The 14371-nt window shown below is 41.4% G+C and overlaps 1 pseudogene across 1 annotated transcript in view; it reads left to right on the top strand.

Annotated features, from left to right (window-relative positions):
• The first annotated feature begins 3832 nt into the window (after positions 1-3832).
• The window catches only part of LOC109469903, a 27485-nt pseudogene continuing 16946 nt past the window's right edge, over positions 3833-14371 (top strand). The window contains exons 1-18 of the transcript XR_002140219.1: positions 3833-4005; positions 4664-4789; positions 5448-5591; positions 6530-6686; positions 6846-6873; positions 7116-7227; positions 7365-7457; positions 7912-7975; positions 8408-8506; positions 8886-8938; positions 9439-9631; positions 10078-10240; positions 10820-10925; positions 11351-11521; positions 11976-12152; positions 12521-12656; positions 13175-13242; positions 13727-14111. The product of XR_002140219.1 is annotated as a myosin-6-like (transcript). The remainder of the gene's footprint in view (positions 4006-4663; positions 4790-5447; positions 5592-6529; positions 6687-6845; positions 6874-7115; positions 7228-7364; positions 7458-7911; positions 7976-8407; positions 8507-8885; positions 8939-9438; positions 9632-10077; positions 10241-10819; positions 10926-11350; positions 11522-11975; positions 12153-12520; positions 12657-13174; positions 13243-13726; positions 14112-14371) is intronic.

Raw genomic sequence — 14371 nt, 5'->3', positions numbered from 1 at the left:
GTTGACGGATTGTCATGATTTTTGGTATGTAGGTAGCTGAAGTGATACTTGACATAATCAGATGACAATTATGCAAATCAGGAGCTAATTTGCATAATTAATGAGGACATTCTATAAATCTGCTTCGTTCGATTATAGGACTTTGAAACACTTGTGACATGTAATTGAGAACTAGAAAAACATCTGAGGATATAGATTATGTAAATGAAGACCTAATTTACATAATTAATGGAAAATTGTTATAATTTCATAGTTGTAATTGCTGGGAATTTCATACTTGCCGTATTTGGAAGTTAAGTGAAGGTGAACATCAATGAAGATAATTTATTCACATTATGAACTCATTTGCATAATTTATGAGGAAGTGCTAGAATAGCCTATTTTGTTAAGATAAGGCTGCCATTAGGTAGAGAATATGATCAACTGATGTAATCCATGCAAATGACGCTCTTATTTGCGAAATCAATTATTAAAATTGTATAATTCGTCAACCGCAAGGGTTAACATCATTTGGCGAAGGTATGAGATCGTGGAACTCTTGTTTTTTATTTTATTGAAACATATAATGACAAGACGCGGTGGCGACACAAGTTACACTTATATTCATGTCGCCACCAGACAATAATACATAATATACGACAAGCAATGCACAGATTAAAATATTGAAATTGAATACTCCTAGATCGTCAGTTTTCTCCTTCACTCACGAATGAAGCCGGGAGAGAGAAAACAGAAAGAAAGAAACAAATGAAAGAAAACTCATATATTCTTGAAAAATATCCCTATCATGTCCTGAACAAGAGGAAGGAGAACTGCTAGCTGCAGTACCATAAAAATCCACTAGGGCGGACATACTAGTAATCGAAGTGGTGCTTCGTTTTGTCGACACCTACGCAGATACCAAATATCGTGTCTCAACAAAATGTTACACAAAATTTCACAGCAACACAACTGTATACGTTAACAAGCAATCAGGAAATGGGTATTTCGACAAATTATTGATAAAACCCATAGAAGACATTGCCTACATATAGAAAACGATAGAAACTTGGCTGGACCTCCGAAAGCAATTTTTTCCAGGGGTATCGCGTTACTTACGGCTCACACCGCGGCGCGCTCGGGCTAATTTCTATTGTTAGCCGCCGATTCGAAGCTCCCTGTAAGTCGCGCGCCCTAATTCCACCCGCCTTTTGCGGACGGGAAAATGCAGGGAGAAAAAAGAATTTCAAAAAGTGGAAATTCACCACGTCCGCTAAACATGGCCCTCCCTACCATGAGAAGAAGAACGTGCATATATATTAGGAATCTTTGCTCTCATTTATGCTGGTATAAAAAGCGAGGGGTCCCGAAAATCTCCGTACAGCCTTGCAACCTTTAGGTAAGTCGGACCTATTCAATTTTAACCTGTTTTTTGTTGTTGTTAAAAACTACCATAAGCCCAATCTATGTTGTATAGTTATTTGTACATATATAAACTTTAGTAGTTCTAGCGCGTAAGATGATAAGCGTCGAAATTTCCGCTGACCTAAAGTAACATTCAGTAGATCGTAAATTAGGGTAACTGTCTGTGTATTTCCTGTGGCTGAATGATGTTCATCAATCTACTGTGTTAGCCACCAGCACAAATGGCAAATTTCAGCCCAACGTATGTTTTTGTGACTTCGCGATCGGGAAATGTTCATTGCACTGATTACGCTTGTGGTGATTCAAGTAATGTGTAACTACTTCTGAGTGCTACTTTTCATGATTTGCAGCTGTAAGAGTGTAACCCACTGGGTTTTGGGAACGCGTGGTGGGGAAGGGGGCGTGACGAAGGGAAGTCCGTTAGGGGGGAACTGCGCTTAAAGAAACATTTGAGTCCTCAACTTTGGTGGATGGAGCGCACTATTCTAACCAGCTTCAGTATAAGCCGCAGGAGTTAAGAATTGTGACCGTGTAACTTCGCATTTACCGACTTACCATGAATAGGTTACCAGCCTTTCAAAAGTATGTAATACACGGTGTTATGTGTTTGAGTTAAAATTTTAGATATCCAACACAAAATGTTCTCTCACGGTGTTATGATTTCGTTTGCTTGACAATCAGTGTATACCGGGATTCGAACCAATTACATCGACCCCAGATCACTTTAAAAAAATGTTCAATTCAAAAACTTTTTGACTTAGAAGCAAATTCTCCATCGGTCCACTTTAATCCGTAATCCCGACTTATCTCTCCTTGTCGATGTATATTTGGCGCCGCAACGCCGTTGTCCCTGTTTAGGCAAATTCTTCTCCTGCATTGGCAAAGAAGAGCTTAAAGAAATGGAGCCATAAATTTGCCATCGACGTAGGCACGCCCCCGTGACGTCATGGACTTCCATATGATGTCCCGGATATGACGTACCCTTCCATATGGTGTACCGGAAGTAGCGCGCCGGCCGGTGGAATGCTTAGGGCGGTCACAGCAAGGGTAACGTGGACATGGGTCTCTCGCGACCAGCTCTCAGGAATCACACCAGAAAAGACATCACAGTTCGCTTGAGCGTGACTTTCAGGACGATTAAAGAATGATGTGGCGAGGGAATAGCTTTATTGCAGATCGTGGCATGGTGGGCATACACGTAGTATGTATGGTAGGTCTCGCAGATTTGATAGTGCAAGTATCGTAGATAGTGTAAAGTTTTTACTCCATTCGCATAATTTGCCGTAGCTACTGTAAGAGAACAGCCCCTATATTTTGTCCTCTTTACATTAATTAACGGTACTAATATCAAGGGGCAACGCTGTTGTTTGACCAAAGATGTAGTATCCATAGATCGCGGAGCTCTATCATAATTTGTTGTTGTTTTCCGGGAATTTGCGCGGGAAATCAAGGAATGCGCGGGAACGGGTCGTGTCTGTTACAGTGTATGAGGTTGTGAATGGGGGTGATCATGATGATGTTTTTTTTCCTGGGGATTGAAAGGGCCTAATATGGTGGGCTTGGGCATCCGAGAGCATTTTGTATGCAGCAAACAATGAGTTTGGTCGTATTCCCAATCAATTGTAAAAGTATTGAAAAGGTGAACTGCGGTGTGTCGAACAACGCATTACTCTTGAAACCTCTTTGGTAACCTTCTGGCCTGACTCCGGCTGTGGACACTGTAGGGGAGGGGGGCATAATTTGTGGTAGCCAAGTTTTCTCAGAGCCTAGGGCCATGTCACGGCACAACAGATAGTCGTGGGGAAACACAGGGTTATTCTGACTTACCTACACTCTGTGGACACTGTCGGTGTGGCTGTATTATGTGTGAAGATGACGGTCTGTCTCAGAGACACACTCATCGGCGGCGAGGCCTCCGGTGGCATGCCCGATGAGTGAGTGTAGTACATGAAGATTACGCACGGTGGCGTGCTTGAACAGGCACAGTCTTTGCGAGTACTGCGATGAATGGTAAAAATACTTAACTAAAATCAATGGTCTCCCTGTGGGATTGGATTAGAATCCAGAGTTTGAGAATTGTTTCCCTTATCCACTTAAATATTGTTCGCTATAGACAAGTATAAGTGATAGACACCTGTCAGAATAAGTTTTGTTCATTTCTATTCTATTCTATTCTATTCTATTCTATTCTATTCTATTCTATTCTATTCTATTCTATTCTATTCTATTCCATTCTAATAATTCTATTGACTACTGGGCAAAGCCCCATGTGAGGCATCCCACCCAGGAGGTTGACAGTTGCAGTCACTGTGGTGGGGTGCTCCGTGGTGATGAAAAATAAATAAATAAATAAAAGAAAAAAAAATGGTGTATGTGGTTTCCTTTTTCTCATAACAGAATTGTTTCAAACCCCTCTCTGTGCAGGTCCAAAGCTGTGCAGCGTACCTTTCCAGGAATCTATTCCTTGTGTCTCTGGGAATTTGCTTCCTAAGTCGCCCGCCTTGACCAGGAACTGCCAGCAGCCCTCCTGCAATCATGGCCAACCTTACAGCTGATCCGTCCTACATCTACCTCTGGGGAGATGAGCAGAAGATGCTCAAGGTAAAAACTTTCATTTAGGGCTGTACTTTAAGTTTTTAAGATTCAATGTAATTCAATTATAGTCCTTCCTACACTTTTCAAAGTATAGGGCAGTGCACATCTTTGTTTCTATAGCCCTTGGGCCACATACATGTAGGTGTACAAAAAATAAACTGAAATAGAAACTGAAACAACAGTGGGCTAGTTCATTGAAACCAGTGCCTGCTCAGCTACTATACTCTACTTTTAACCTCTAAGTCGACGAGTGGTGAAAAGTGCTTGCGTTATTCTTAAAGCATCCTCGTCCATTGGAAAGTATGGTGCTCAATCTTTTCTGTGTTTGGGACTGCAGTGCAATGGGACACAATTCAACACATTGTTGTCATACTGCAATGTTTAATGTTATTCCAACACAAAGAGTACAAAGGAATGAGATTTTCTACGGACACTGTCTCATCCATCACCAATTACTGTAATTACTACCAACACAGATGATCCTCCATGCCAACACATTGTGTTTTTATCATGAACGTTAATCTGTGTTGGTAGTTACATGTTTATAGTTAAAACTTTAGATCCAACACAAAAAGTTCTCTCACCTAGAGCTTTCGCTCAGCCTACTGAGGAAGACCAGAGTGACGGTTTTAACTCTAAACACATTGTTTTTTCTAACCTCCAGATCCGGAACGAGCCGTTTGACCCTAAGAAGGCGTGCTTTGTGCCGGACCCGGAGGAGGTGTTTGTTCGGGCGGAGATCCAGTCCATCAAGGACGACATGGTCACTGTCAAGACAGCCAACGGCAAGGTCAGGGCCTGTTTTTATCCTGGATACTTTCAGTCAGGAGCTACATCAAACTGTTGTACCCACAGAGTAAAATTACTTAGTCTATCACCGTTGAAAGACAGAGACATCTTCTCTCGAATCTCTGTACCTGCTACCGATGTAGTGATAGACATTCAAACAACGCTTAATTGAAAAAAAATCCAGTTTACAGTGTGAGAGAACCGTGATATTTCCTCAACATTAATTTTCTTTTTTTAAGATTGGATTATCAAAGACATTAAAGGCTTTCTTGTGTGCTTGTGTGATAAACCCCATTAGTGATTACGTTGCAGACCACAATAAACTACTTTCGACTGAATCACTCAGTCTTCCTAACCTATCTGACCCAAATGCTGTGGACACGTGATTTTTCCCACAAAATTTCTGGTGAGTCAAATTTTGAGTTGGAGAACAGTTTAAGTTTTTCATAATGTAATTTACCAACTCAGATGAACTTTCATGCTGACACAATAAACTACGAATGGCAGGTGCCTGTTACTGATAACGTACATCCTATGTGTACCCACGCAGACGAGCAGACCCAGCAGATGAACCTGCCCAATCTACAGGAACACTACAGTAACACCTCAGTGGTACTACAGTAGATCTGATATTGTATGGCTTTTGTGTACCCACCCAGACCCTGACGGTGAAAAATGAGCAGACCCAGCAGATGAACCCGCCGAAGTTCAACCTGATGGAAGACATGGCCAACATGACGTACCTGAACGAGTCGTCTGTGCTCAACAACCTGCGCGAGCGCTACTACAACACCATGATCTACGTACGGGCATTAATTTTTTTATTTGAGATATATGAGTGAGAGAATGAGAGAATGTGTGAGTGAATGAGTGAGTGAATGAGAGTAAGTGAGTGAGTGAGTGAGAGTGAATGAGTGAGAGTGAATGAGTGAGTGAGAGTGAGGGAATAAGTGAGAGTGAGTGAATGAGACAGTGAATGAGAGAATGAGTGAGGGCGAGTGAGTGAGTGAGTGAGTGAATGAGTGAGTGAGTGAATGTGAGAGGGAAACAAAACTGTTGATTGCCACCTTAAAAAATATTAAGCAGATGGCCATTCCAGACCTACTCTGGTCTATCCTGTGCTGTACCAGTGGCTGCTGATCTACAGTATAACTGATAAAAAAGGAACTCTACATGTAAAGTAACACCATAGTAGCACAACAGTAACACTACAGTAATACTACAGTAACACTACAGTAACACTACAGTAAGGCTACAGTAGCACTACAGTAGAACTGATACTGTATCATTCCCATATCCAGACATACTCTCGTCTGTTCTGTGTGGTGATCAACCCATACCAGCGGCTACAGCATCACTAAAGTTAGCACCAAAATAGCACAACAGTAACACTACAGTAGCACTACAGTAGCACTACAGTAACACTTCAGTAACACTACAGTAGAACTGATACTGTATCATTCCCATCTCCAGACGTACTCTCGTCTGTTCTGTGTGGTGATCAACCCATACCAGCGGCTACAGCATCACTAAAGTAGCACCAAACTAGCACAACAGTAACACTGCTGTAGTAACAGTAGCACTACAGTAACAGTACAGTAGAACTGAAACTACTGTGTGGTTATCAACACTTACCAGTGGCTACAGCATCACTAAAATATCATTACAGTACCACTACAGTAGATCTACAGTGTAGTGTTTCCACAGTAACACTAGATGCATATTTTGTCCACCGCTACAGACGTACTCTGGTCTGTTCTGCGTGGTGATCAACCCATACCAGCGGCTGCCGATCTACACGGACTGGGTGGTGAGCCAGTACAAGGGCAAGAGGAAGACTGAGATGCCCCCTCATCTGTTCGCCGTGGCAGACTCTGCCTACACCAACATGCTGCAAGGTACATGTAATCTATGAATACTAAAATATGGATACTCTGTTTATTCACATTGATTTGCAGCGAAGTTGGCTGAATTACACAAAGTGTTACAGATTAAAAAACTTGAAAGAAATACACATTAAAAAGAACGTCATCAACACATCTTTTATTTTATTACAGAGCACGAGAACCAGTCCATGTTGATCACGTAAGAAAGTTTCCTCTTTCATTTGTCTGATTCCTTCAATTAACCAAAACTTGAAGATACCATCTATGTAAGTTACCTAGTATAATTTATTGTAAGTTGCAGGATAGTTTTCGTCTTTACATTGAATAACTTGCTCTCTTTATGTGGTTTCAATCGTCTCCTCATATTATGCCTAAAGTAAAAAAAATGTATCTTAAAATCTAAATTGTTTAGGATATTCACGGTCTTTATATACTTCACAGTGGTGAGTCTGGTGCCGGTAAGACTGAGAACACCAAGAAGGTTATCTCCTACTTCGCCCTGGTTGCTGCTCTGGGTGGCACCAAGCAAGTTGAGGAAGGAGGAAAGAAGAAGGTAAAACACTCTGCTGCCTATGTAAGGATGTTTAAAACGCCAACGGATTTTGTGATTCTGTTCAATGATTGAACCGGCTTATAAAAAAGTTATATGGTGGCTGTAACATACAATATGTTTATGTTCGTTTCATCCAGGCTACTCTGGAGGACCAGGTCGTGCAGACCAACCCTGTCCTCGAGGCCTTCGGTAACGCCAAGACCACCAGGAACAACAACTCCTCCCGTTTCGTAAATAAACTCACTGCTTTTTACAGACATTTCCACATTTTACATTATACATTGCATGTTTCCATAGCAAACAGTTTTGTGTGTTGCATGAGAACTGATGAAATGCCTAGTTATGTTTACTGAAGAAAAACATTGTTTTTGCTCAGTTTCCTCTTCTTCTTCTTCTCCTAACACTAACCTCTGACCTGGCCAGTGACCTGATTTGTTGACGTCTGTCACCATGGTAACTGGTGTTGGGTTACATCATGTTGCAATCTTATAGTAGGAGGGATTTATATTCCTGTCTAACCATACAATGTATATACGTATGTATGTATGTACATATGTATGAATGGATTTGAGTAAGAATTAACAGAGCAGACCATATGCGAAGGTAAACGTTATGCATTTGCTTTGCGAATGCTACCTTTCTAGTTTTGGATCACGTATCTGATGACTGTGTTTTGTTCTGCAGGGTAAATTCATCCGTATTCACTTTGGGTCCAACGGAAAGCTGGCCGGTGCCGACATTGAGGGCTGTGAGTAACATCATTGTTACATGTGTAAATCATCAACATTGTTTATTGTGCTTGTTTGCATCTGCCTTTTGTTAAAGGGGGCCGAAACTACATTTGTAGTTTTTTAAAGCCCATTGCAGTATAATAAGTATACCGCAAGGTACGATTCTTACTTGTTTTAAATTAGTCCAGTACAGATATGCATTGTTACACCATTTGAAACTCACGCCGTGGTGAGGTTTAATTCGATGAAATCTTGTGACCGTTGACCCTTGTGACGTAGGGTGTGTCTCCACCACTCAGTCCAGCTACAGCATACCCGGTAGTACAATGTATCATGGACATTTTACCGATGTATTCCAAGGAATTGGAGGGAGTCAGCTAGTTTGAAGGCTTTGAGGTTAACGGTTATGATTTATACTTGATGATTGATATGTATTTGAAATTTGCCAGATCTGCTGGAGAAGTCTCGTGTGATCTCCCAGCTTCCTGCAGAGCGTGGGTACCACATCTTCTACCAGCTGCTGTCCCAGGCCTTCCCACAAAACCTGGGTGAGTGCGTCTGGTTATTAGCAACTCAATCACTCAAAGACATACCTTGCACAGTTGTCTGCCAGTTTGCTCTGTCCTGAACACTGCCAGGCTGTGGTGGAGTACAGAAATGGAAGCCACACGCATAAACTTACCTGTCATCCAGTAGAAATGACAAGGAAAATTTGAAGAGGATAACACGTCACCATCCAATTCTTTTAATCAGAATCAATGCAATCAACAGTTTTCTTGCTAACTTTCCACTTTAAATCTTTGACAAGCAAGCAAATGATTCAGTGTGGCTGAATATAGACTAGCTCATGATGTATGTTGTTCACTTCCATGCTAATAGAACAATGCAATTTGATTTCAAATGTTTCAATCTTGATTTGATTTTCAGAGCAACTGCTTATTGCCGGTCATGGAGCTAAGGAGTTCAAGTTCCTGTCTATCGTAAGTTAATTTTTTTTATCTTTTACAACTTGTGTTTATTTTCTGTACAAGCAAACAAACTATAGACATGGTGGTCAACTCTTTGATACAACACAGAGACTATCCAGAACTGTGCCTGCATGAGCATGGTCTTGGATGAAGGAAGTTCTGGATACAATACAGAGACTACAATGTCATGTATCCAGAACTGGGTCTGCGCATGGTTATGGATGAATCACGGTTCTGGATATAACAGGGAAAATATTCAAAACAGTGCCCACACACATTTCTGGATGAAGCGTGGTTCTGGATACAACAGGCCCAAATTATATCTACTTATTTACATGTACTTTGGCCGAGCTCCCGCTCTTACCAAACTTGAAAGCATGCACCATCCCTCTCTGTCCTCCATTATTATTGTGAGATGACCATCCCACCATGGATGACATGGAGGTTATGCAGAACTGTACCTGAGCATGATTCTGAATGAATATCTTTCATGCACCTGTTCCAATCCCCAGGGTGAAACGACGATCCCGACCATGGATGACATGGAGGAGATGAAGCTCACAGATGAGGCGTTTGATGTGCTTGGCTTCACGCAGGACGAGAAGTTCGGCGTCTACCGTCTCACCGCCGGCATCATGCACTTCGGCAACATGAAGTTCAAACAGAGGCCGCGCGAGGAGCAGGCAGAGTGCGACGGCACAGAGGGTAGGTTCTCTGATTCGCGCTGTGATTATACCTCTAGCTATTACCAAGCCAAGCTACAGGTATCAGTGCACTGGAGTATACATGTACTCTATAGGCTAATCACTAATCAGAAGAATCTTATATACTATATATTCCTCCTTTTACCTTCCTAACATGTTTTTATTGCAATATGTCATGACAAATTGTAGAGATGCCACATTGACACATCTGCCCTTAGCTTCTGTTTGTGCCGTCTTGCCATGATCGAGAAACATATCAAGCAGTAAAACGAAATTTTATAAACATGTAGGTGGAACGTAGCCTGTTATAGCTGCAGAGTCCTACATCCCCTCCGTTTGGTAACCAGGCTACGTGAAACGTTCCAGTTTGGCCCATCAACCTAGATGCACGCTCTATTGAGAATGCACCTGGCGTATTTGGTGACCCTTTTCACTTCTTTGAAACAGCGTCAGAGAAGACGGCCCATCTTTTCGGCATACCGAGCTCCGAGCTGCAGAAGGGTCTGCTGAAGCCTCGAGTGAAGGTCGGTAACGAGTATGTCACCAAGGGACAGAACTCGGACCAGTGCACCTACGCAGTGGGCGCCCTGGCCAAGGCCATCTACAACAGGTATGCACATTGATGTGGATTGATTGGTGAACAGTTAGTAGTTTTCCATTAATTAATCAGTGACTGTTTTGAAAGGCAACAAACACGTATGTCCAAATTTTCGACATCCACTGTACATGTATGTCTTGATCATGGAGTGACCTAGTCAAGACGTACAGTGGACCTCGAAAATTTGGAGGTACGTATTTGCTGCCTTTCACAACAGTCACTGCTTGATGAATGTTCTACTAACTGTTAAGCAGTACGAGACTTATGAACCTCTTCAATGATTTGATTTAATGCTTGAAAACCTATCAATTTCACAATATGTTTATCCACATAATCTGCAATTCATTTATCCATCCATCCATTTGCTTACACATGCACACTAGTACTACATCGCTTTGATTGTTGGTTTATATTTGCACCTGAATATTCCACCAATACCCCAATCTATATGACTTGTCCATTGCAATCCTTGATTCCTCTGCTATAGGATCTGTACACTCATCTATACACATCTATACTCTTCTAGGTATCACTTAAACATGGCAAAGAGCAAAATTAATGCTGACATTGATTCTGACTTGTTTTGTATAGGCTGTTCTTCTGGCAGATCAAGCGTCTGAACAAGACACTGCTGTCACCTATGCAGAGGTCCTACTTCATTGGTGTGCTGGACATCGCTGGCTTCGAGATCTTTGATGTGCGTATATGCAACAGCCACAGCATTCAAACTTTATTCTTATACTGAAAAATATAATAGTAGCCAAACAAATTTTCAACAAAGGTAGAGTGGAGGTGAAATAAATAGGAGGGGAACTTGTATCTATTTACACTCCATGAAACTGTTTGGGACAGTCCAGCAGTCCAGTATGGGCAGGAAGCATGAAAGATGACAGACACTGCACTCAGTAAAACGCGTAGAAGAACAGAAAACCAACAAGGGTGGAGAAAACTGTCAAAAAATTAAGGCTAAAGGATAGATGACAGGAAAGAATCTGTTGGAAGCAAAATAAAAACTCTCCCCTCAAATTCAAAGAAACCAAAAAATAAAACAGTTTGGCCTCATGGTAAATTAATGGATGTTTCTTCCAAATCATACTTACCCTTCATATTCCCTCTACCCAGTTCAACACCTTCGAGCAGCTGTGCATCAACTTCACCAACGAGAAGCTGCAGCAGTTCTTCAACCACCACATGTTCGTGCTGGAACAGGAGGAGTACAAGAAGGAAGGCATTGAATGGGAGTTCATCGATTTCGGTATGGACTTGGAGGCCTGTATCGCTCTCATTGAGAAGGTAAGAAAGTCTGAAAGTAATCTCTTTTTAGAAATAGAATCTTTTCAGCAACATTTGTGTCAGGTGAGCGACACAGCCTGAGATTCAAACTCAAGACTTCTTAGTCCAGAGGGAGGGTCACTGGCCAATGGACTAAATTTTCTTCTGAACATAGATTTTCCGGCGAGTCAATTTTCTTGTGGTGGAGAACAGTTTAACTCTCATTATTTTGTGAATCCTACTGAAAGTACAGTAAATCCAGTACACGGAGAATATGTTTCATGGTCATGTAATGTGATGCAATAATGTACATTTTGTACTTTTGACTGTACCAATAGAATGTTGTTAATTGGCAGAATTGGTTTTAATTGACAAAATGTTAACACAATTCAGTCGAGTTCATGACTGCCAAGTTGATTGAATAAAGTTTGATTTGATTTGGTCTGTGATAAACGGTATTCCCACCTACACACAGCCTCTCGGCATCCTGTCCATCCTGGAGGAGGAGTGCATGTTCCCCAAGGCCACGGACAAGTCCTTCATGTCCAAGCTGTACGACAACCACCTGGGAAAGTCACCCAACTTCCAGAAGCCCAAGCCGTCCAAGTCCAAGTACGAGGCTCACTTCGCCCTGGCTCACTACGCTGGAACGGTACGTCATTCATTTATTCATTCATTCATTATACTGCTTGTATTTACCTCTAGTGTGTAAACTTGTAAACATGTTTGTAGGTATGCCTCTATTGACTGTTTTAACAGTGGTCCTATAACATAATTCAATGCTGTTGAGTTTTTTTTTCAAGTCTATTATACAGAAAATACATAAAATTCCATATATAAATTAAAACATTATTTGATTCACAAAGAATATAGATAAAACTTAATGTATGGGTAGCATATTGCAACATGAGTGATACAGGTACATGCAACATGGGAAGTCGTAACTATAAAATCAGAATCTAAGATGATAAAGACAAAATGTGTGAGAGGTCCTAAATGGATGGTGTTTTTTCCTGGCAGGTGCCATATAACGTGGACCACTGGCTGGAGAAGAACAAGGATCCCATCAACGAGACGGTGGTGCAGTGCTTCCAGAAGTCAAACATGGGCCTCATGGTCATGCTGTTTGAGGACTTTGTCACTGCTGAGTCAGCGGGTGAGTCAGGAGATTCCAACACAGCTCTCAACTGATTTGGTCTCCTTCCTGAGAGCTTGTATGTTTTATGTGTTTTTACTATTTAGTAAACTGCAAGCAACAATACACAAAGTAACAAAACAGAATCCTTTGCTAGCTTCCCCTACGATCTAGTGGATGACACGTTCAGCACCAAGGACAGAGATCTTGGTTTTGAAATACTCAGTACATCTCTCACTGTCAGAGGCTTAGTGCAAGTGCACAGCCGTCCACTAATTTGATCAATAATAACAAATCTAATATAAAAAAGTGCCTAACTCTTGCTTCTGACTCAAGAAGATAATATATGGTTCCAAACTGTTTGACTATTCTAAGCCTTCCAACTAAGAAAATTTTGATGGTATTGAGTTTTTTTCTGTAAGAATAAAGTGTCAATAGATGCATGGTTGGGATGGTTTTGCCAACAAGAAAAGAAAAGGAACTTCTTATCAGCCTGCATGAAACATGTATCATCATTATTATCATAAATTTGCATACAGGCAAGGGTGGTGGTGGCAAGAAGGGCAAGAAGAGTGCTGCCTTCCAGACTGTGTCCTCTGTGCACAGGGTAGGTGTGGGCAGTGGCAATAATGTACTAAGTGTATATATTTCATGTCTTTATGAATAACTCATGTTTATGATTGTAAGCATGTGACCTGAGCTTTGCCCTGTGTACAGTACATTTGTAAGTGCCTTCATTCAGTCAATGTCTTAGATACGTAAGAGGGCATACATGCACTAAACTACAGTTTTCATCAGGTTTGAATTACTAGTCATCACTTCAGTCACCTGACCTCAGAGACATATTTTATCAGCAATTGGTAAAAAGTGCTCACTGACGATTACCCTGATTCATTACCTGGTAAGGCATTAGTTTATGTATGAGGCCTTCAATGTACATGTATGTCAATGTACAATGTATGTTTGGTATATTTTCTCGTGTGTCTTGTTGTGTGTTAGAATGGACCACAGGATGAATAGCTACTGTCTTTTACATGTATGCTTAATGTGGATCCCAATAAACTCAACTCAACCTTCCTTCCTACACCCAGGAATCACTGAACAAGCTGATGACCACCCTGAGGAACACCTTCCCTCACTTCGTGCGCTGCATCATCCCCAACGAGAAGAAGGCAGCGGGAGTGATTGACTCTGTGTTGGTGATGCACCAGCTGACCTGTAACGGTGTACTTGAGGGCATCCGTATCTGTAGGAAGGGCTTCCCCAACAGGACTCCGTATGCTGAGTTCAAGCAACGGTAAGTTACCAGAAGTTGTGCTACTAATAGTAAACTTCTGTTTTGTTTTAAAGTCAGGTAAATGGGTGCTGCCATGTTGGTTGGTGACCCCATGGGTTGACCATATATACATGTATCTTGATCTGTAGGAAGTAGGAAGTATGTACTAGGAAGTAGTAGGAATTACATGTGTGTAGAAAGTATGATGCATGTAGGAAGTATATGTTCAATGTAGGAAGTATGTAGGAGTTCAAGTAACCTTATGTCTAGCTTGTTGGTTTGAATGCACTAAGCTTGCTACCAGGACTGTGAAAGTTCCCTTCAAATTACTTCCAAGTTTCTTCCAAGTTTCGTCTTTCAAGTTTAGCCAACCAACCAACAAGCTAGCCAGCCAGCCAGCCAGCTAGCCAGCCAGTGAGCCAAACAAAACAAACAAACAAAGAAACAAACAAACAAACAA

This window comes from Branchiostoma belcheri, unplaced genomic scaffold (genome assembly GCF_001625305.1).
Source record: "Branchiostoma belcheri isolate BF01 breed outbred unplaced genomic scaffold, Haploidv18h27 scaffold210, whole genome shotgun sequence".
NCBI classification, from domain to species: Eukaryota; Metazoa; Chordata; class Leptocardii; order Amphioxiformes; family Branchiostomatidae; genus Branchiostoma; species Branchiostoma belcheri.
The sequence above is the reverse complement of the archived record's forward strand: the minus strand, read 5'-3'. Positions and strand labels throughout refer to the sequence as shown.